Below are 21,133 nucleotides of genomic sequence, written 5' to 3' on the forward strand. Positions count from 1 at the left end.
CAAGGAGCTTGGGAGTGGAGTCTATAGGATTCTTTAAATACAGGATCATATCATCTGCAAAGAGGAAAAGCTTTACTTCCTCTTTCCCTATTTGGATCACCTTTATGCTTATTTCTTGCATTATTGCACTGGATAGGAATTCTAATACTATGTTAAAGAGGAGTGGAGAAAGTGAGTATCCTTCTCTCATTCCAGATTTTAGAGGGAATGGCTTTAGGCTTTCACTGTTAAGTATAATACTAGCTGTGGGTTTGTCATAACAGCCTTTATTATAATGAGGAATGTTCCATGGATTCCTAGTTTCTCCAGAGCTTTTAACATAAAGGGGTGTTGATTCTTGTCAAATGCCTTTTCTGCATCTATTGAGACAATCATGTGATCTTTGTCCCTGCTCCTGTTGATGTGTTGAATTATACTAATTGATTTCTGTACGTTGAACCAGCTTTGCCTCCCTGTGATGGAACCTGTCTGATCATAGTGCATAATTTTTTTGATGAGTTGTTGTAGACGGTTGGCCAGTATTTTGTTGAGAAGTTTTGCATCGATGTTCATCAAAGTAATTGGTCTATAGTTCTCTTTCTTTGATGAATCTCTGTCTGGTTTGAGGATGAGGGTTATACTGGCTGCATAGAATGAATTTGGTAAAGAACCTTCATTGTCAATATCATTGACGAGCTTAAGGAGTATTGGTGTGAGCTCTGCTTTGAAGACTTATAGAATTCAGCTGTGAATCCATCTGGCCCTGGGCTTTTCTTAGGTGGAAGTTCTCTTATTGCCATTTCTATTTCAGAGCTTGAAATAGGCCTGTTTAGTTGAGTTAGTTCTTCTTTGTTCAGTGTGGGTATGTTAATATTGGCTAGGAATTCATCCATTTCTTCTAGATTCTCAAATTTGTTGGCATAAAGGTTTGAGAAGTATTCCCCCATGATACTCTGGGTCTTGGTAATTTCTGTCATGATATTACCATTTTCATCTGTGATTTTGTTTATTTCAGTATGCTCCCTTCTTTTTTTGGTAAGATTTGCTAAGGGTTTGTCAATTTTGTTAATTCTTTCAAAGAACCAACTCCTTTTTTTGTTGATTCTTTCTATAGGTTTTTGGATACCAAATCATTTAATTTTGCTTTGATTTTAAAGATTTGCTTCCTTGTACTGGGATTAGGGTTGGTTTGTTGCTCTTTTACCAGGAGCTTAAAGTGACCCATTAAATTGTTGGTTTGGGATTTTTCCAACTTGTTGTTGTAGGCACTCAGAGCTATAAATTTTCCTCTGAGCACTGCCTTTGCCGTGTCCCAAAGGAGCTGGTATTTTGTGTGCTCCTTTTGGTTAAATATCATAAACTGTTGGATTTCTGTTCTGATCTCTTCGATGACCCATTGTTGATTTAACAATGTGTTGTTCAATCTCCATGTGTTACAGGGTTTTCGTTGGTGGAGTTGTGTGTTCAGTTTCAATTTGATGCCCTTGTGGTCTGAGAGAGTGCAGGGAATAATTTCAGTGTTTCTGAATCTGTCCAGGTTTGTTTTATGTCCTAAAATGTTGTCTATTTTGGAAAATGTTCCATGTGCTGCTGAGAAAAACATATATTGTGTTGTTGCTGGGTGGAATAATCTGAAGATGTCTGTTAGATCTAGTTGGTCTATATAGTTGTTCAGTTCTAAGGTTTCTCTGTTGAGTTTTTGCCTTGTTTATCTGTCCAAAGGTGAGAGTGATGTGTTAAAGTCACCAACAATCACTGTGTTTCGATCTATGTATGGTTTCAGTGAAAGTAAAGTTTGCTTGATGAAGTTCAGAGCTCCGGGATTCGGTGTGTAGATATTTGGGATGGTTATGTTCTCCTGAAGGAAAGATCCCTTTAGTAGTATGTAGTAACCTTCTTTGTCTTTTCTCACTAATTTTAGTTTGGAGTCTATTTTATCTGATATGAGGATGGCAACTTCAGCCTGTTTATGGGGGCCATTAGCTTGATAGAGTTTATTCCAACCTCTCATTTTCAAAAGGTGTTTGTTTTTTTGGGTAAGATGTGTCCCTTGAAGACAGCAGAACGATGGATCTTGTTTTTTGTTCCAACCAGGTAATCTATGCCATTTAATTGGAGAGTTAAGTCCATTGATATTGAGAGTCAGGATTGAGAAATATTTATTAGTTCCTGCCATTTTTACTAGCTTTCATTAGGGCCTGTGTCTTGATAGTTTTTGTGGTACTTAGATGTTATGAGTTTTAGGTGCCATGTCTTTCTCTGTATTACATTTGTGTTGGTTTTCCAAGTGTAGAACATCTTTGAGAATTTTCTGTAGTGTTGTTTTTGTTGCTAAATAATGTTGAAGCATTTCCTTGGAATGGAATGTTTTTATTGCTCCCTCAGTTATGAATGAGAGCTTAGCTGGGTACAGTATTGTTGGTTGGTAGTTATTTGACTTCAGGGCATAGTATATATCATTCCAATCTCTTCTTGCTTGCATGGTCTCTGCTGAGAAATCTGGGGATATTCTTATTGGTTTACCTTTATAGGTTACTGATCCCTTTTCCCTGACTGCCTTTAGGATCCTTTCTTTGGTTTCTATTGATCCAGTTCAGATTACGATGTGGCAGTTGGTTGTTCTTTTCTAGTCAGGTCTGTTTGGGGTTCTAAAAGCTTCTTGTATCTGAATGGGCCTGCCCTTCTGGATATTTGGGAAGTTCTCTGAGATGATTCCCTGAAGTATATTTCCAATGCCATTGACCTCTTTCTCCAGACCCTCCTCAATACCAATTAGCCTTAAATTAGGCTTTCTCATTGTATCTTGGATCTCCTGTAGCATTCTCTCATATTTCCTAGATTTGGATTGACTCATTTTCTGTTCTTTCTCTATAACAACTAAATTATCCTCAACCTTGGCCATTCTCTCTTCTGTATGGTCTAACCTCTTATCAAAGCTATCTACTGTATTCTTCATCTCCCTTGCTTCTAGTTGGTCATTTTTGATGCCTTGCATCTCTCCTTTTAGATCGTCTATGGATTTCTTTAGCTCCTTGATTCCCATTTGAGTGGTTTGCTCAGCAGCTTTGTTCTCTTTGGTCTTTTGTTGGAGTTCAGTCACTTTTTTGTTTGTGGCTTCTATGAATTCGTCCATTTTTCTTTGAAAAACCTTTATTATGGCCTCCTTTATGGCTTCCCCTTTTTCATATATCACCTTGTTTATGGTTTCCTCTTGTTTAGCTGTGGCTTCCTCCCTTATCTCTTTCTGTATGTTTTCACATTTTTCATTAATGATGTTTATCAATTGCATTTGTAAAGCACTTGGAAGGCTCTCCTCTAGATTTGCCGCTGACTGCTCCATTGCCTGTTTATGTTGGGTGGGAGATGCTATTCCTTGATTTGACATTTTTCTTGTTTTCTTGAGTTTCTTGTTCTGCCCATTTGAGGATGGGAGCAAGATTAATACTAAACAAGATTATAATTTTTCAGATATAACCAACCTAGACCTTTTTAGTTGGCTGACAATAGATGTTCGCTCTTTTAGATTTGTAATATCACTCTCTCTTTCTTTTTGTATACTTACATACAAGTCTAATACAATCACAGATGACCAATTTATGACCAAAACAATAAGCCCTTCAATCCAATCTCTATTGTATTTAGGTCTCTCTGGACCTAGAGTATAATTGAACACCTAGATACACAGCATTGCTCAACAACCATCAAATGTAGATCCATGCATTACAAGAGTTGAAGGATGAACAGAGGATCAGAGATAGAAAAATAATATGAAATACGACAAGGGAGGTAGGAAAAGAATAATACAGGAGTGTAAGAATATTATAGTAATGAAGAAAGGGTATTGTATAAGGATACCTGACCTAAGGTGATAGACAAGTAGAGTATTTGTGTAGAAGTTTTAGATGAACTTAGATAAAATTTATCAAAATAAGAAGAGTAATAAGAAGAATATATAGAGAAAAGAGAGAGGTTGATATAAGAGATTTCAATGATACCAACTTAAGAAAAAAAAAGAAAAAGAATCAAAACATTAACAAAATGAAAGAAAACAGAACACACACACACATACACACACAAAACGAAAACAAAAACAAAAAAGAAAAAAGGTGGGGGGAGATTCCTCACTGTTCTGAGTTCTTACCCAAGAGATACTAGGTTTGAGAACCCGGAGTTTAAAAAGCAGGTGACTGTATCAATATTGATATCATTTTTATTCAAACTATACCCAGGGCTGTCACTGTGTTTCTAGGAACGACCACAGTTACAGCAGGTTTGCGGGAAAAGAGAGGAGAAAAAAAGAAAAAGAAAAAAAAAGAATGAATCATAACATTAGAAAAAAAGGTGTAGGTTAAATGGCAAAGAGAAAAATAAGAACATTTAAAAATGCAAATGAAATGGGGTGAAAAAAATTAAAAAAGGGTATTCTTCAGGTTTTTTTTTTGGTGGGGGAGAGGTTAGGAAACTTGCGTCTCCACTAAATTCGGGATCTAAACACTTCACAAAGTCTTTTTCTCTTGTGATTTGGCTTTACGGTTTTTTTGGATGAGATTGCTTATTTGGTAAAACAAAGCTGAAAGATCCGCGGGCGGCTTTGTTTACCAGGTCTGCGGGCAGTGCAGGGGGATGGACTTCAGCAGCGCCGGGGCTGGATTTCTGGCTAAGGGATCTCTGGGAAATCCTTTGCCCTATAAGTTGGTGGTGCTGTCAGCAACACCTCTCAGGCTGCAATTGCTTTGGCCTGGGTCGTTGCCAGTTGCTCTCAGCTGGAGGGGGAGGGGCTCCCTCCCAATGCTGTTCCCGGAGCAGCAGTGGAAACTTCTCAGAGCTACTCACAAATTGCTGGATTGTCCAGTTCCGTGAAGCTGGCAGGTATGTTCATGGCCAGGTGTCAGCTCTGTGGGGTCGTGCAGGCTCTGTGTGGCTCTGTCTGCAGCTGGTGGGTCTGCACTGCTGTGGAGCACTTTCTCTGCTCTGATTTAGAAGAGCCTTTGTCTTCCAGCCGCTCCGCGGAGGAGCTCCACGCTCTCTTTTCCCGCTGGTATTCTTCCTTTTTTTCCCTTTTTTTCCACTCTGCCTGAGTTCTCTGTGGTCCTAAAGCTTACTTAGGATCAATTTCTGTTAGAGGACTGTCTCCTGCACCGCCAATACATGAATCTTGGCAGGAGCTCAGAATGTCACCCTGAACAGCCGCCATCTTCCGCCGATCTCTATCATTAAATCTAAAACTTTTCTCACTACATTTTGTGTCTACATTCCTCCCTTATGAAAATAAGGTTTTATTTTAATGAAAGAATTAAAACATTAATTTAAGTTCCAATTTAGAGTCATGAAGCTGCTACTATCAACTTGCTTACATAGTTAATCTAAGCCTTTATCCATATGTAATTGTAATGAAACGTTTACAGGTGCTATCTTAAAGAGTAAAATGATGATTACAGATCCTCAAATCCACAGAATGCACTGTTAAGCAAGAATAAGTAATTTAAATGTGACAAAATAAGTTTACAATACAAATTTATTCACTTGATTCTTTAACCAGAGGTATTTCCATCATAAATCAAGAGAGTTTAGGGAGGGTTGTACTTTATATAAATTGTGAAACTTAGGGAATATACAGATGTATTCAGTAGAATGACATATCTGTGATATAACATGTACTTGGTAACATTGCATCAGAAACAATAAATTCAAAAGGCGTGTTATGTCACTCCCACTTACTCTCTAATATTAACTCAATAAACACTTTGCATAGAACACAGATACATTGTATATTTTCACCATTTAAAATTTGTTAATTACCAAACTGTGGTGATTTGCAGTTTTGCCGAAAGAATTAGATTGGGCCAAGAGTTAAAGAAAAGGTTACATACATACTTATCAATAAGTTTTGACTTCTGCTCTTGATTGTGACAGAACAACATGTAGTAAACTAAGTTCCCCACAGAAACAAATAAAAAATCCTAGATAAAACACAAAAGAAAATCTCTCTGAAGATTTAAAAGAACTTACAAGATAAGAATTGAAGAGGGAGAGAGGCCACAGAAAAGGAAAATTCACTGAAGTGAGCCCAGTGTTATTTATGCCTGAAGGCATTTGTGGATTCTTGGGATGCACAGAGTTAGAAACTCAGCTTATAAGAAATCAGCTGAAAAACTCAGTGAAGTTATGGTCTACTTGATGGATCTTGGTAGACAGATTTGGATTCAAGATCTTCAAAGGACAAGAAGGTCTTAGAAACTCACCAGGTTTCACTGCAATCCCTTGAAAGACCCTAGCAGTAAAGGCAAGTCAGAACTAAATTAAGTCTCAGTCTTATGTACTTGTGAATTGAAAATAGAAGCTCAGTTTGAGTCCAGCAGAAGCAAAAACTTTGAGACACCCTACCTTCATCAATAGAAAGCTGGCTATAGTGGTCTGTTTCTATTGTTCCAGCTACACAGAGTCTAAATAGATAATCCAAACTGGCATGGAAATAAATTAGAGACTCTATTTGAAAAATAATGAAAGCAAAGTGGCTGGTGGTATGGCTCACGTGACTAAATACCTGCCTAGCAAGTATGAGCCTCTGGTTTTAGACCTCAGTACACTGTCAAAAATTACAAAGAAACTCACATTCAAACATGACATTGTGAAACTATGAAAATTAAAAATCTCAAAAACAGTCTAAGAAAAAACAGAAAACTAACATGTTTTTCAAATTAAAAAAATCTAAAGGACGATTTTAATCAGAAAAAAAAGCACCTCCAATATCCTGAATGAAAACTGAGACCTAGAATTCTGTACCCAGTCCATGTGGCCTTTAATACCGACGTAAAAACTAAAAACAGTATTTCTAGGTAAGTAAAACAAATCTGTTACCTGTAGATTAATACCATAACTAAAACCCCAGAAAGTTCTTCAGATACAACCTCAGATAGTCACATTAAATATAATATTCACAGGTTAAATCACAGTCAGTACTGCCTATATGCTAGGATATATAAAATGAGTATAAAGCTATAAACATACACAAAATTAAAAACAAATATGCCAGTATTGAAATTATGAGAGCAGTAATGGAAATTATTATTATTTTCCGGTGGTACTGGGATTTGAACTCAAAGCCATTACTTGCTAGGTATACTCTCCAAAAGTTGAGCCACACCTTACCTCTTTTGGTTAGTTATTTTGGAGACAATATTTTATTATTATGTTCCTGTGTTATTTTTCCAAGGCTGGCTAGACCACAATCTTAGTTCTGAGATGACAAGTTAATACCCATACACCTAACTTACTGGGTAAGATGGGGATACTACTGATTTTCTGGGGCAGAATTTTGAACTGCAATCCTCCTTATCTTTACTTCCTGAGTAGTAAGGATTATCTGACTGGGGATGCATTCCAATGAAATTTCTTTAACTCTCCAAGGGTAACTATAAAATGTATATAAGAAGAGTGTACATATAGTGAGAAAATGGAGGGCAAAAGAGAATATGAAATATATTTGGCTAATTCAAAAAGCAAAATGTAAGGGAAATAGATCATAGAAAATACTAATGCAATATGTATTACTAATTATAGGCTGTATTAATTTGATTGTCTACCAGTGGACTGTATATTAATGACTTGCATTTTTGTGCCAGTCTTGAGACTTCAGGCCCTGGGGACTTTCTATGAGCATTTTTCTGCTCAAGGCTAGCATTCCACCACTAATTTCATGTTTGGTGGTTAATTGGAGTTAAGTGACATGGAGATAAGATTTTTCTGTCTAAGTTGACTTTGAACTATGATCTTCAGATCTCAGCCTCCTGGGTAGCTATGATTACAGGTGTGAGCCGTATACTTTTAAATAGATATGCTTCAATAAAAATTTTATTTCAGATAGGAATCATTTATACAGAAAGGGCAATATTTGGTGGACTATTTCCATTATCCATATATCCTTTTAACAATCAATTATTGGGACACCTGCTATAGATCTACTGATTTGTACAGCATTTAGAAACAATCATAATGGCTGGGAAGCATAGCTCAGAAATGTAGACTAGCATGCATCCCCAATACGGTACCCCCCCAAACACACAGAGAAACAAATATGAATACAAGTTGAATAGGTATTTATTTTTGACCTATTAAGTTCTTTGACCTTTACTTCTATAAAGGCAAGCAAAGTATGCCTAATGAGAGCCAAGATCCCCTTCAATTTTCAAATGTTATGAGAAAGGACTAGCACCAATATATTTTTAACAGTTTCATTCCACCAATACCATTGGTTTTGAAGAGTTTCTCTCTGCTGCTACAAAGGCTCTACTTTTCAACTTGTTTCATTAGATAGAGGAAAAGTCACCTTCACTATAGTTTAATTTCTACAAAAAGAACCTACTATCTGTTCAGTTTTTAGCCTGAGAATTACTAGTTCATTGTTTGCCAGCTACAAGCTGATTATGAGTCTTCAAAGATTTTCCCACTGTGGGAAATTCATCTAAAATATGTTACTCTTTTCTCTTTCGTTAAATTCACAAACAAGTAAATTGTAAATTTCAGTGGGATTTAGCCACTGGGCAAAGACCAAGTGGTATTACATTTAGGCCAAAAGAAAAATTTGTTACTTGTCTGATAATGAAAAGAGGTGAGAAAAATGGAACTGCTTCTACAAATGACTGCTTTAACACTGATGCTTTGGATCCATGTATCTTATGATATGCATTTATAGCTAGATCAGGGACAGCAGGATGAGCAGTTTCTTTTACATTCAAATTAGTGGTTCAATTAAAGAGAGATGTCTACATTTCTACAATAGTGGCATATCTATTTACTTATAGGAAAAATACTTTGATAGATTTATGATCTGAGGTACACTTAAAAGCCATTACTTGTACCCCCAAAAGACAACAGATTGAAAACGAATTTTTATCTAATTTACAGAATAGATCTGTGGTCAATCATACTGAAAAAAGCAGGCCAATTGCAGAAACAAAATAAAGAATCCAGAGATAGAGCACATAGAACTAGACAAGATAAGACCATTGAAAAAGAGTGTCTCAACACAAATAAGAGATTCACAGCAGTATCATGAGCACATTGATTCCTGTTCTAGAATACATTTCAAAGGGAGAGGTTAGATCATCATTTAAGGCTAGGAGTGAGATCTATTTAACAACATATGGAAGCTTAAAAAGCAAATCAGAGGACTTGGAAGATGGCGCCAAGACAATAGGGACGCTGCCTAGCTCTCTCTCACAAAAAGAGAGCACCAGGGAATCCCACGAGCCAATTATCTTAAGAAATCCACAACAACAAACTCAAAAAGCAATGGAGAAGGACTCAAACTGGAAAAGAAATCCAGATAAAGCTCACATCCAACTTTCTCAAAGAATTCCGAACGCGAGGACCCCTCCCCCACCTCTCTCCGCCGGTTCCAAGCCGCGAAAAGTGGCCGTGGGCGGAGGGCGCCAGGCCGGGAGCCCAACTGCTGCAGAAACCAACATACAACCAGGCCAGCGAGCAGCGGAAGCAGCAGAACCCAGACGCGGAACCAGAACAGCAAGCAGCGGAACCCAGACGCAGAACACAGGCGGTGGCGGAGACCCGAGGGGAGTGAAAGACTCCCCACCACCGTGGATCACCCGCAGACTGACGCAGAGGCGTGAGTAATACAGCACGTCCCCAAACACATAGGGAAAGCAGAACGGTGCCAAGCAATAGAACTTAACTCAGACCCTACAACCCCGCTTGAGAAAGACTGGCGGGAGCAGGGGGGCAAGGAATTTAGAATCCTGTCCCTTCCCTCAACAGCCCCCTCCCTCAGGCCATTGACTGGAGATTGACAGGCGGGCTACCTAAGACCCAGCACCCCACCAAGGAAGGCTGGGCTGTCCCAACTCCCACCCGCCCAACAGGCTCAACCCCCAGCCCTCTGACTGGAGAATGTCAAGCGGGCGGACCCTAAGACTCAGCACCCCACCAGGGGAGGTGGAGCTGTCCCAGCTCACACCCGCCCACCAGGCTCATCTCCCAGGCCACTGGACCTGGAGAGTGGAGGGCGCTGGGATCCTGCCTTACAACAGCGGGTGGGGTGTGCGGGAAAATAGGAGCCAGCATCTGCCCTCCCTCAGTTCTAGAGCTGGGCATCCTCCAGCTGGGAATCCTGAGCAAGACAACACCAAGGGGCCCCCCAAAGTCACAGACAATCTGATAAAGCAGTGGAAAAACAGCAGCGATCTGAAGGGGCAACCAGCAGCCAAGCTTGCCTTCTGAGAATCAGAAAGGCACAGCTCCGCCCTTGGAGCCCACGTCCTCAGCTGGGCCCCACCCTTGGGAACAGAGGGGTCTCCTGCTGGTCCTGCCGAGAGCCCCAGGAAACTCTTAATCCCCAGTCCCTTGGCTTGGGGCTGCCCCTGGAAGCAGCACAGGAAAACGTCTGCCAACCTCGCTCAGACTGAAGCTTGCAGATCCATCCCATGGTCCACTGTGAGGCCACTGGTTGGGCTAACAGCTAGTCGTACAGCAACACATAAGTTTTATTCTAATACATTCCAAACTTTGTACTCAAATACGCTACCTACTTACAAACTTAGGTCAGTTATCCTTACGCTATAACTTTTCTTCATTACTACAATATTCTTACACTCCTATGTTAATCCTCTTGTACCTCCCCTGAACTCTCTCATTCTCTTTCTATCTCTGGACCCCTGTTCGTCTTTCAACCCTTATACTGCAATGATCTACACTTGATGGCTGTTGAGCAATACTGTATATCTAAGTGTTTAATTATTCTCTAGGCTCAGAGGGACTTAAAGACAATAGAGATTGGATTGAGAGGCTTATTGTTTTGGGTATAAATCGCTTATCAGTGGTTGTATTAGACTGGTCTGTAAGTGCACAAAAAGAAAGAGTGATAATACCAATCAAAACTTGTGAACATCTAGTGTCTGCCAGCTACAGAGGTCTAGGTTGGTTATATCTGAAAAACTATAATTGTGTTTAGTATTAATCTTGCTCCCATTTTCAAATGGGCAGAACAAGAAACTCAAGAAAAATGTCAAATCAAGAATCAACATCCCCCACCCAATGTAAACAGACAATGGAACAGTCACTGGCAAACCTAGAGGAGACTCTTCCAAGTGCTATACAAATGCAATTAATAAACATCATTAATGAAAAATGTGAAAATATAAAGAAAGAGACAAAGGAGGAAGCCATACCTAAACAAGAGGAAACCATAAACAAGGTGAGAAGTGAAAAAGAAGAAGCCATAAAGGAGGCCATAATAAAAGTTTTTCAAAGAAAGATGGATGAATTCATAGAATCCACAAATAAAAAAGTGACCGAACTCCAGTAAATGTCCAAAGAAAATAAAGCTAATGAGATAACCACTCAAATGGAAATCAAGGAGCTAAAGAAATCCATACATGATCTAAAAGAAGAGATGCAAGGCATCAAAAATGAGCAATTAGAAACAAGGGAGATGAAAAATAAAGTACATAGCTTTGATAGCAGGTTAGACAATGCAGAGGAGAGAATTTCCAGGGCTGAAGATAATTTAGTTATTATAGAGAAGGAACAGAAAATGAGTCAATCCAAATCTAGGAAAAATGAGAGAGCGCTTCAGGAGCTCCAAGATACAATTAGGAGGCCTAATTTAAGGCTAATTGGTATTAAGGAGAGCCTGTAGAAAGAGGTCAATGGTATTGGAAATATACTTCAGGGAATCATCTCGGAGAATTTCCCAAATATCCAGAAGGGCAGGCCTATCCAGATACAAGAAGCTTTTAGAACCCCAAACAGACCTGACCAGAAAAGAACATCCCAACGCCACATCGTAATCCGAACTGGATCAATAGAAACCAAAGAAAGGATCCTAAAGGCAGCCAGGAAAAGACATCAGTAACCTATAAAGGCAAACCAATAAAAACAACCCCATTTTTCTCAGCAGAGACCATGCAAGCAAGAAGTGACTGGAAGCATATATGTCATGCCCTGAAGTCAAATAACTACTAACCAAGAATACTGTACCCAGCTAATCTCTCATTCATAACTGAGGGAACAATAAAAACATTCCATTCCAGGGAAAAGCTGCAACAATATGTCGCAACAAAACCAAAACTACAGAGAATTTTCAAAGATGTTCTATACATAGAAAACCAAAATAAATGCAATATAGGGAAAGAAATGGCACCTAAACAGCATACCATCTAAGGACCACAAGAACTGTCAAGACACAGGCCCTAATAAAAAACTTTTAAAAATGGTAGGAACTAATAAATATTTCTCAATCCTAACTCTCAATATCAATGGACTTAACTCTCCAATTAAACGGCATAGGCTGTCTAGTTGGATTAAAAAGCAAGAGCCATCGTTCTGCTGTCTTCAAGAGACACATCTTACCCAAAAAAACAATCATCTTTTGAAAGTGAGAGGTTGGAATAAACTCTATCAAGCTAACGGCCCCCATAAACAGGCTGGAGTTGCTATCTTCATATCAGATAAAATAGACTTCAAACTAAAATTAGTAAGAAAAGACAAAGAAGGTTACTACATACTACTAAAGGGATCTTTCCTCCAGGAAGACATAACGATCCTAAATATTTACACACCCAATCCCGGAGCTCCAAACTTCATCAAGCAAACTTTACTTACACTGAAACCATACGTAGATCGAAACACAGTGATTGTCAGTGACTTTAACACACCACTCTCACCTATGGACAGATCAACAAGGCAAAAACTCAACAGAGAAACCTTAGAACTGAACAACTATATAGACTAACTAGATCTAACAGACATCTGCAGAATATTCCACCCAGCAACAACACAATATACGTTTTTCTCAGCAGCACATGGAACATTTTCCAAAATAGACGACATCTTAGGACATAAAACAAACCTGGACAGATTCAGAAACACTGAAATTATTCCATGCACACTCTCAGAAAACAAAGGCATCAAATTGGAACTGAACACACATCTCCAGCAACGAAAACCCTGTAACTCATGGAGATTAAACAACACATTGTTGAATAACCAATGGGTCATCGAAGAGATCAAAACAGAAATCCAACAGTTAATGAAATTTAACAATAATAAGCACACAAAATACCAACTCCTTTGGGACACAGCAAAGGCAGTACTCAGAGGAAAATTTATAGCTCTGAGTGCCTACAACAAGTTGGAAAAATCGCAAACGAACAAGTTAATGTCTCACCTTAAGCTCCTGGAAAAAGTGCAAGAAACCAACCCTAATCCCAGTAGAAGAAAGCAAATTATTAAAATCAAAGCAGAATTAAATGATTTGGAATCCAAAAAAACTATAGAAAGAATCAACAAAACAAGGAGTTGGTTCTTTGAAACAATTAACAAAATTGACAAACCCTTAGCAAATCTTACCAAAAAAAGAAGAGAGCATATGGAAATAAACAAAATCGCAGACGAAAATGGTAATATCACCACAGAAATTACCAAGATCCTGAATATCATGAGGGAATACTTCTCAAAACTTTTTGCCAACAAATTTGAGAATCTAGTAGAAATGGATGAATTCCAAGCCAATATTAACGTACCCACACTGAACCAAGAAAACTAACCCAACTCAACAGGCCTATTTCAAGCTCTGAAATAGAAATGGCAATAAGAGAACTTCCACCCAAGAAAAGCCCGGGGCCGGATGGATTCACAGCTGAATTCTATAAGGTCTACAAAGCAGAGCTCACACCAATACTCATTAAGCTCTTCAAAGAAATTGAAAATGAAGGTTCTTTACCAAACTCATTCTATGAAGCCAGTATAACCCTCATCCCCAAACCAGACAGAGATTCATCAAAGAAAGAGAACTATAGACCTATTTCTTTGATGAACATTGATGCAAAACTTCTCAACAAAATACTGGCCAACTGTCTACAACAACTCATCAAAAAAAATTATACACTATGATCAAACTGAATTCATCACAGGGGGGCAAAGCTGGTTCAACATACGCAAATCAATTAATATAATTCAACACATCAACAGGAGCAAGGACAAAAATCACATGATCGGGCCGGGAGTTTGGCCTAGTGGTAGAGTGCTTGCCTAGCATGCACGAAGACCCGGGTTCAATTCCTCGGTACCACATATATAGCAAAAAGCCAGAAGTGGTGCTGTGGCTCAAGTGGTAGAGCCCTATCCTTGAGAAAAAATCCAGGGACAGTGCTCAGGCCCTGAGGTCACGCTCAGGACTGGCAAAAAAAAAAAAAATCACATGATCATCTCAATAGATGTGGAAAAGGCATTTGACAAGATCCAACACCCCTTTATGTTAAAAGCTCTGGAGAAACTAGGAATCCATGGAACATTCCTCAATATAATAAAGGCTGTGTATGAGAAACCCTCTGCTAGTATTACTTAATGGTGAAAATATAAAGCCATTCTGTCTAAAATGAGGAATGAGACAAGGATGCCCACTCTCTCCACTACTCTTTAATATAGTACTAGAATTCCTAGCCAGTGCAATAAGGCAAGAAGCAAGCATAAAGGGGATCCAGGTAGGGAAAGAGGAAATAAAACTATCCCTCTTTGCAGATGACATGATTCTGTATTTAAAGAATCCTATAGACTCTACTCCCAAGCTCCTTGAGCTGATTCAAAACTTTGGAAGCGTAACAGGCTATAAAATTAACCCTCAAAAATCCACTGCCTTCCTTTACGCCAACAGTGAGAGGAACAAGGCAATAATCAGGAAAGCAATTCCTTTCACAATAGCCTCAAAGAAAATAAAGTATCTAGGAATTGGCTTAACAAAAAATGTAAAGGACCTTTTTGATGAAAATTTTAAAACCCTAAAAAAGGAAATTAAAGCAGAACTAAGGAAATGGAAAAACCTCCCATGCTCTTGGATTGGAGAATCAACCTCGTGAAAATGACAACCTTGGCAAGGGCTATCTACAAATTCAACGCAATACCCATCAACATCCCAATGTCATTCTTTAAAGAAATAGAAGAGGCAATCCAAAATTTCATATGGAATAATAAAAGACCCTGTATAACAAAAACACTTCTTAGCAGGAAAAACAGTGCTGGAGGAATTTCAATACCAAACTTTAGACTCTATTACAGAGCTGTAATTATCAAAACAGCTTGGTACTGGCACAAGAACAGGCCTGAAGACCAATGGAATAGAACTGAGGACCCAGATATTAAACCACTGACCTATGGCCACCTAATCTTTGACAATGGAGCCAAAAAATAGAATGGAAGAAAGACAGCCTCTTCAACAAGTTGTGCTAGCAAAACTGGTTAAGCACCTGCAGAAAACTAAAGTTGGATCCTTCTTTGTCACCCTGCACTAGAATTAACTCCAAATGGAGTCTCATATAGAATGAGACTAAATGAAACGATCTCTAGGATATGGAAACAAGAGCTTTATGGTGTGTGATTGTTTGTCTTAATGTACTATGTTTTTTCCCTTTTTTGCCCTTTGGTTAATCTCATATTGTTACAGTATTTAAGTTTATTACCTGATATACTGTATATGTGTTTATTTGTTTATTTGAAATAGGAAAGGGAAGGGGGAAAACAAGATGACTGGGGGGTTGGGAGGAAGGAAATGGGGACAAACACATGAGAAGGGGTATCAATGTGTGAGAAGTAATGCAGCTACTACATGATGAATGTACCTGTAACCCCTCTATACATTATCCTGACAATAAAAAATTTAAAAAAAGATAAACTGCAATATTAAATGCTTCAAAACTGGAAACTGAGAATCACTTCAAGCTTTTAAGCTTTCTAGATTTTGCAACATTTAGGATTTCAGATTTTTCAGAACAGAAATGTTCAGAATAGAATATTTCAAAATTCAAAATCTCTGAAATATGAAACACATTTGACCTCAAGTACTTCAGATGAAGAGAAACTCAACCTATAATCTTAAACGATGTCTGAATTTTATAGGCCGTTACTCAAGCAATCAACTTTACAAGATTTTTTGCTTTTATATAAAGGAACCCAACCATGATTGATATCATGAACAAATACTTATGCCGATATTAGTATGTATACAATGTCACATATTACACATAATGTAATATATATGTATATATACATGCATATCTTCATATGTTATTAATAAGAAGGAAGCATATCACTTCTCTATTGCTCTTTCTTAAGTCCATTCTAATTAAAAGAAATCATCCACCAAAGTCAAATTGAGTGATATCTAACGAAATACATGCTCAGTACTCTTTAAAACTATTAAAGTCTGAAAAACGAGGCAATGGGGACCAAGACATGTGAAAGGGTATCAATGTATGGGAATTAATGCACCATCTATCTGGCAAATATCATGTAACCCTTCTATTAATTACAATAAAATATATGAAAAAAATAAAATAATACCACAGACTGAAGGAAATTTGGGACTCGTGATCACTAGTTAAAATATAGGACCTTCAATTGTATCTTGGACATTGGTGTAGAAACTGGTGAGGTATGAATACAGTCTATAGTTCAGCTAACTGTAATACACAGTGCTAATCTCTTAGTTTTGATAACTTCACCATGGTAACACAAGGTGTTAATAAGAAGGGAAGCTGGATGAAACTTATGTGAGATTTTTCCCTGTTTTTGCCACTGTTCTTTAATATTAAACTATTTCAAAAGTAAAATACTAAATTATGGGAGAAGTCAAAAATTAAAACTAAAACAGAGTGAGCCAGCAAACGGGGTCTCAGGAAAGACCCACAGGGTTCTTTGATGAAAGAGTACATTTGAACATCTCATCCATCACAAGTTTTTTTTTCTTTGCCAATCCTGGGCTTGAGCTCAGGGCCTGAGCACTGTCCTTAGACTTTCTCAAGGTTTGAGCTCTACCACTTGAGCCTCAGCACCACATCCGGCTTTTTTCTATGTATGTGGTACCAAGGAATCGAACCCTGGTCTTAGTGCATGCTAGGCAAGCACTCTACCACTAGGCCAAACTCCTGGCCCCCATCACAAGTTTTTCTGGGTTACTGAGTGTAAACATTATCGGGCCTATACCTGCAAGACCAGCTAGAGTCTCTTAGCCTAGCTGTGTAACTGTTTTTCAGTATGCTTCCTTCTACAATCCTATATTCAAAGACAAAACCAAATGAAACAGCTGTCAACAAAGTACAATTTCAACAACCCCCATTAGCAAACCAACTTCCGACAATTATCAAGCTGTTCCATATTCTCCAATCTTTCTACAGTCTTACTGATTTTCTGAGGTTTTAGAAGTATTAGATTTTCCTGATAATCCTGATGGCAGTTACAAGAGTGAGAGAAAGAGGTATGTTATAGACTTTCCTCCAACAAAGTATGTTTTGCTACATTTACAACACTTTATAAATTAAGGGTGGTGTTAGAGGTAATATTCTGTAGAAAACTAAAAGGTTGTTCTGTAGTTGCTATTTCACAGTAGCTGTGTGGCCATCTGGCTTGGTTTTAAATCATCCTTATTGATTCGCAGGAAAATGAAATACTGAAATCATCATGTAGCTTTAAATTCCAAATCCATGTCAACTTTGCCAAGTGCTGTCCCATCAGGAGAAAGGAACAGCATGCAGGCAGCCTGGCTCCAGCCTGCAGTGTATTTGCCTGGACCTGTTATTGACAGTTTCCCTCACCAAGCTTGCTTTGGTAACTCAGCTTGCCACCTTTCATCAGTGTTGCCAATGAGTTTCATGGCACAAGTCTTTTGAACATAAAATTCATATCTGAGTCATAGACAACATTAGTAATTCTCATTTTTGAAATTATTAACTTCTAAAAACCATACCATATACTACAACTTGGCTGCAGTTTTATAGGTGACTAAATTGTTTTTTTACTGGCTTACTCTTTACCTCTGGTCTCCTTGATATAAATATCAAGCACTAACTTGCACTTTCCAAAATGGCGGGGTTTTAGATGTTTCTGTTTTTGAAATGGCAGTGAGTAACCTAACTTAGAAATTTTGCATTTATCAAGGTGAGGCACTGCTATGCCTACTTAAAGAACAAGCCATTTGAATTGTCATGAAATAGAAATCTTTACCTCTGGTTTGTGCAAGACAGTAAGAAGCTTTGCAGCTTTTAATGAAGGCCCTTACTGTTTTCTGCAGTAATTTTAATAAACAAATTGCAAATGTCTCTTGCTACTTCTATCCACTTCTAAGGACCTTATTTTTCTATTTTTCACTCAAATTGGTGTGTGTGTGTGTGTGTGTGTGTGTGTGTGTGTGTGTGTGTACTGGGGTTTGAACTCAGGAACTCAGGGCTCAGATTTTTTGCTGAGTTAGTGCTCTACCATTTTATCCACACCTCTAGGTCTGGCTTTTTACTTATTAATTGGAAATAGAAGTCTCGTAGATTTGTCTGTCCAGGTTGCCTTTGAACCAGTTGCTCAGGATGTCAACCTTCTGATTAGGTAGGACTGTAGTCACTAACCACATATGCCTAGCTCAATTTTATTTTTTAAATTACCATTACCATCTTCCCATCTCAAATATGTACCCTACAAGGGTGTCCAGCAAGGGCTATAAATCATGCAAGAATATAAACATTCTACTTAGTGCTGAGGATAACAAAACTATGGAATCATAAGGATTAAGAAAGTAAATCTGATCTGAAAGTCTTCATGGATTTCAGCAAAGGATCATTTTACAGTTTAAGGTCTCCTTTTTCAGTCGAGCAATGCACAGGTTAAAAGCATTAAAGAAGCTAGTGCTGCATAGAAACACTTCACTAGCCAAAAGTTAAAGCAAAAATATTTCACAAATGCCTCAGGAGACAGTAGCAAAAAATTAAGCTTTGTAGTCAGATCTGAGTTTGGGGACTGTTTTTATTATTCACCAGCTGTGTGATACTAGAAAAGCCAGTTAACCTTTCCAAGCTTCTTATTATCAATAAGAATAATCACTATGTTTAGATCATAGTGATTGTTCTGTTAGGAACAAATGAAATAATCTATATAAAGTACTTTTATGCTCTCTGGCATGCTTCTGGTAGAACTCACTGAATGATTTCCTTATTATTAACAGCACTGTTCTATTTTTTTTGCCAGTCCTGGGCTTGAGCTCATGCCCTGAGTACGGTCCTTGGACTTTCTCAAGACTCGAGCTCTGCCACTTGAGCCTCAGCACCACTTCTGGCTTTTTTCTACCTATGTGGTACCGAGGAATCAATCCCGGGTCTTCGTGCATGCAAGGCAAGCACTCTATCACTAGGCCAAACTCCAGGCCCTAACAGCACTATTCTTAGAGTCCTCATTATTATTTTTAAGTAACCTCCACAACAGACTAGCTACTGTGGAACAAAATAGCTAAAATTGAATATACCAAAGAAATTCCACTTTTAACTTGAGACTACAATAATGAGAGGAAAGGCAAGAACTACCATGGACCACAGTTGTAGTATACTTCATAATCAACAGATTTGAATTTAAAACCTGGGCTGTATATGTACCCTTAAGAAAATTATTTCATCTCATTGAATTTTAGCTTTCATATCCTTAAAATGAGAACAATAATCTATCTTGACAGTTATTTTATTTCTTTAATCTTAATATGTTTTTATTTAAAAGACACCACCTAATATTCTCCTATGTGCTCCTTATGTACAAGAGATTTATTAATAAAAAATCTAGCTGAGTATTAGTTGTACTAACTTATCCTGGAAACATTGACAGATATTTTAAAACAATAGTTAATATGCACACTGTTTGGCATAAAGCAATTTATAGAGTAAGTATAACTCCCCCCATATAATATTCCTAGCCACGTCAGGCTCTTTCAATTCTTTTTTTCCTTCATTAAATTCAGTTATCACAGGGATTTCAATAATTTCAGTTTCCAGTTTCAATTTACATATTCTATTGAGACGCTCACATAAGTAAGAGATGAGTGTGTGTGTGTGTGTGTGTGTGTGTGTGTGTGTCTATGTGTGTGTACTTCATTTGGAATATTCACATTAGTAACTTCCTTTTTAGGACAAGAATACAAATCAAGTGCAATCATTAAGAGTATCAGAGGTGAAAAGGTAAGCTTCCTAAATTTGTACATGTCGTTTTCCCAGGAAAACGCAGGTTGTGTTCTTACCTGGCCCCATTAACTTAAGGGGATTACTATTCATCAGTGCTTGGCTTCAAGATCACAGTAAACAATCAAGATTTATAGAACTGGAAAGCAGCAACTTTCCTTTTGAGGCAGAGCAAGGTTCTGTGAGTGTTACTAAATCCTAAAGCTCACCTATAAGAAATAGAACCAATGTGATTTAATGAAGATTATGTATACAACATTGGGAAGTAGCAAAATAATGAATATTAATTCCAGTATTCTAGGAGGAGGTAGTTATTGTTACATTTCTCTGCCTTTGGTCCTTCTTTAGTTCCTTCAGACATAGTTCAGTAATACCCCAAACCCAAGCCATTCTTATCTTCTGAGTCTGGTCAGATTGAAGCAGATATCAGAAGGTATAGTCTCATCATTTAGTTTAGTTTGGAGTAAGATCAGCCTTCCTGAAATCCAGTGGCTCATCAAACCTTATTGTCTTCCAAATGCTGTTCTTACTAGCCAAGAACAGCAGTAACAGATAGTAGTTACTTCCTGAACACTAGGGCTTTGTTGCCTGAATCAGAATTTATCTCTATCAATTACTGGCTTGTGACTTGTTTATTCCTTGGTTTCACCATCTATAAAATGAACATGATGATAGTTTCTAACTCATAAAATCTTAGGAAAATTAAAGGTGAGAAAGCTTGTAAAGTAGTATCTGACACATAATAAGCACTTTATGCTCATATGTGTAAAATGTCTGAGATCCATTTCCTCAGGGAAATATTTACCTTTTCTCTTTCTAACTTGCATCACTTCTTTCTATCCTCTGCTTCAGCCTTCAGTCACATGGTCACACAGGTCACAACATTTTTGCTTGTCATTATTCTAAATATCTCCTAGGTTTTGTAGCAATTCTCTGCCAGGCCAAGGTTGATTTAAAGAGCTGGGAAAGGATGAGCTCAGCACAGACCTTACTACCATTTGACCTTCAACAAGCTATGATATATCAGTCTATCCAGATGACTCAATACCTACAGGCCAGTCTATCTCTGAAGTATCATGTCCAATCTACCAAGTTGAAACTTTGTAATCAACTACAATTTCCTTCCCTAATTGTCTCAGAATGCCAAGAATAAACCAGATGCC

This window comes from Megascapheus bottae, chromosome X, assembly GCF_031878675.1.
Source record: "Megascapheus bottae isolate mThoBot1 chromosome X, mThoBot2.hap1, whole genome shotgun sequence".
NCBI lineage: Eukaryota > Metazoa > Chordata > Mammalia > Rodentia > Geomyidae > Megascapheus > Megascapheus bottae.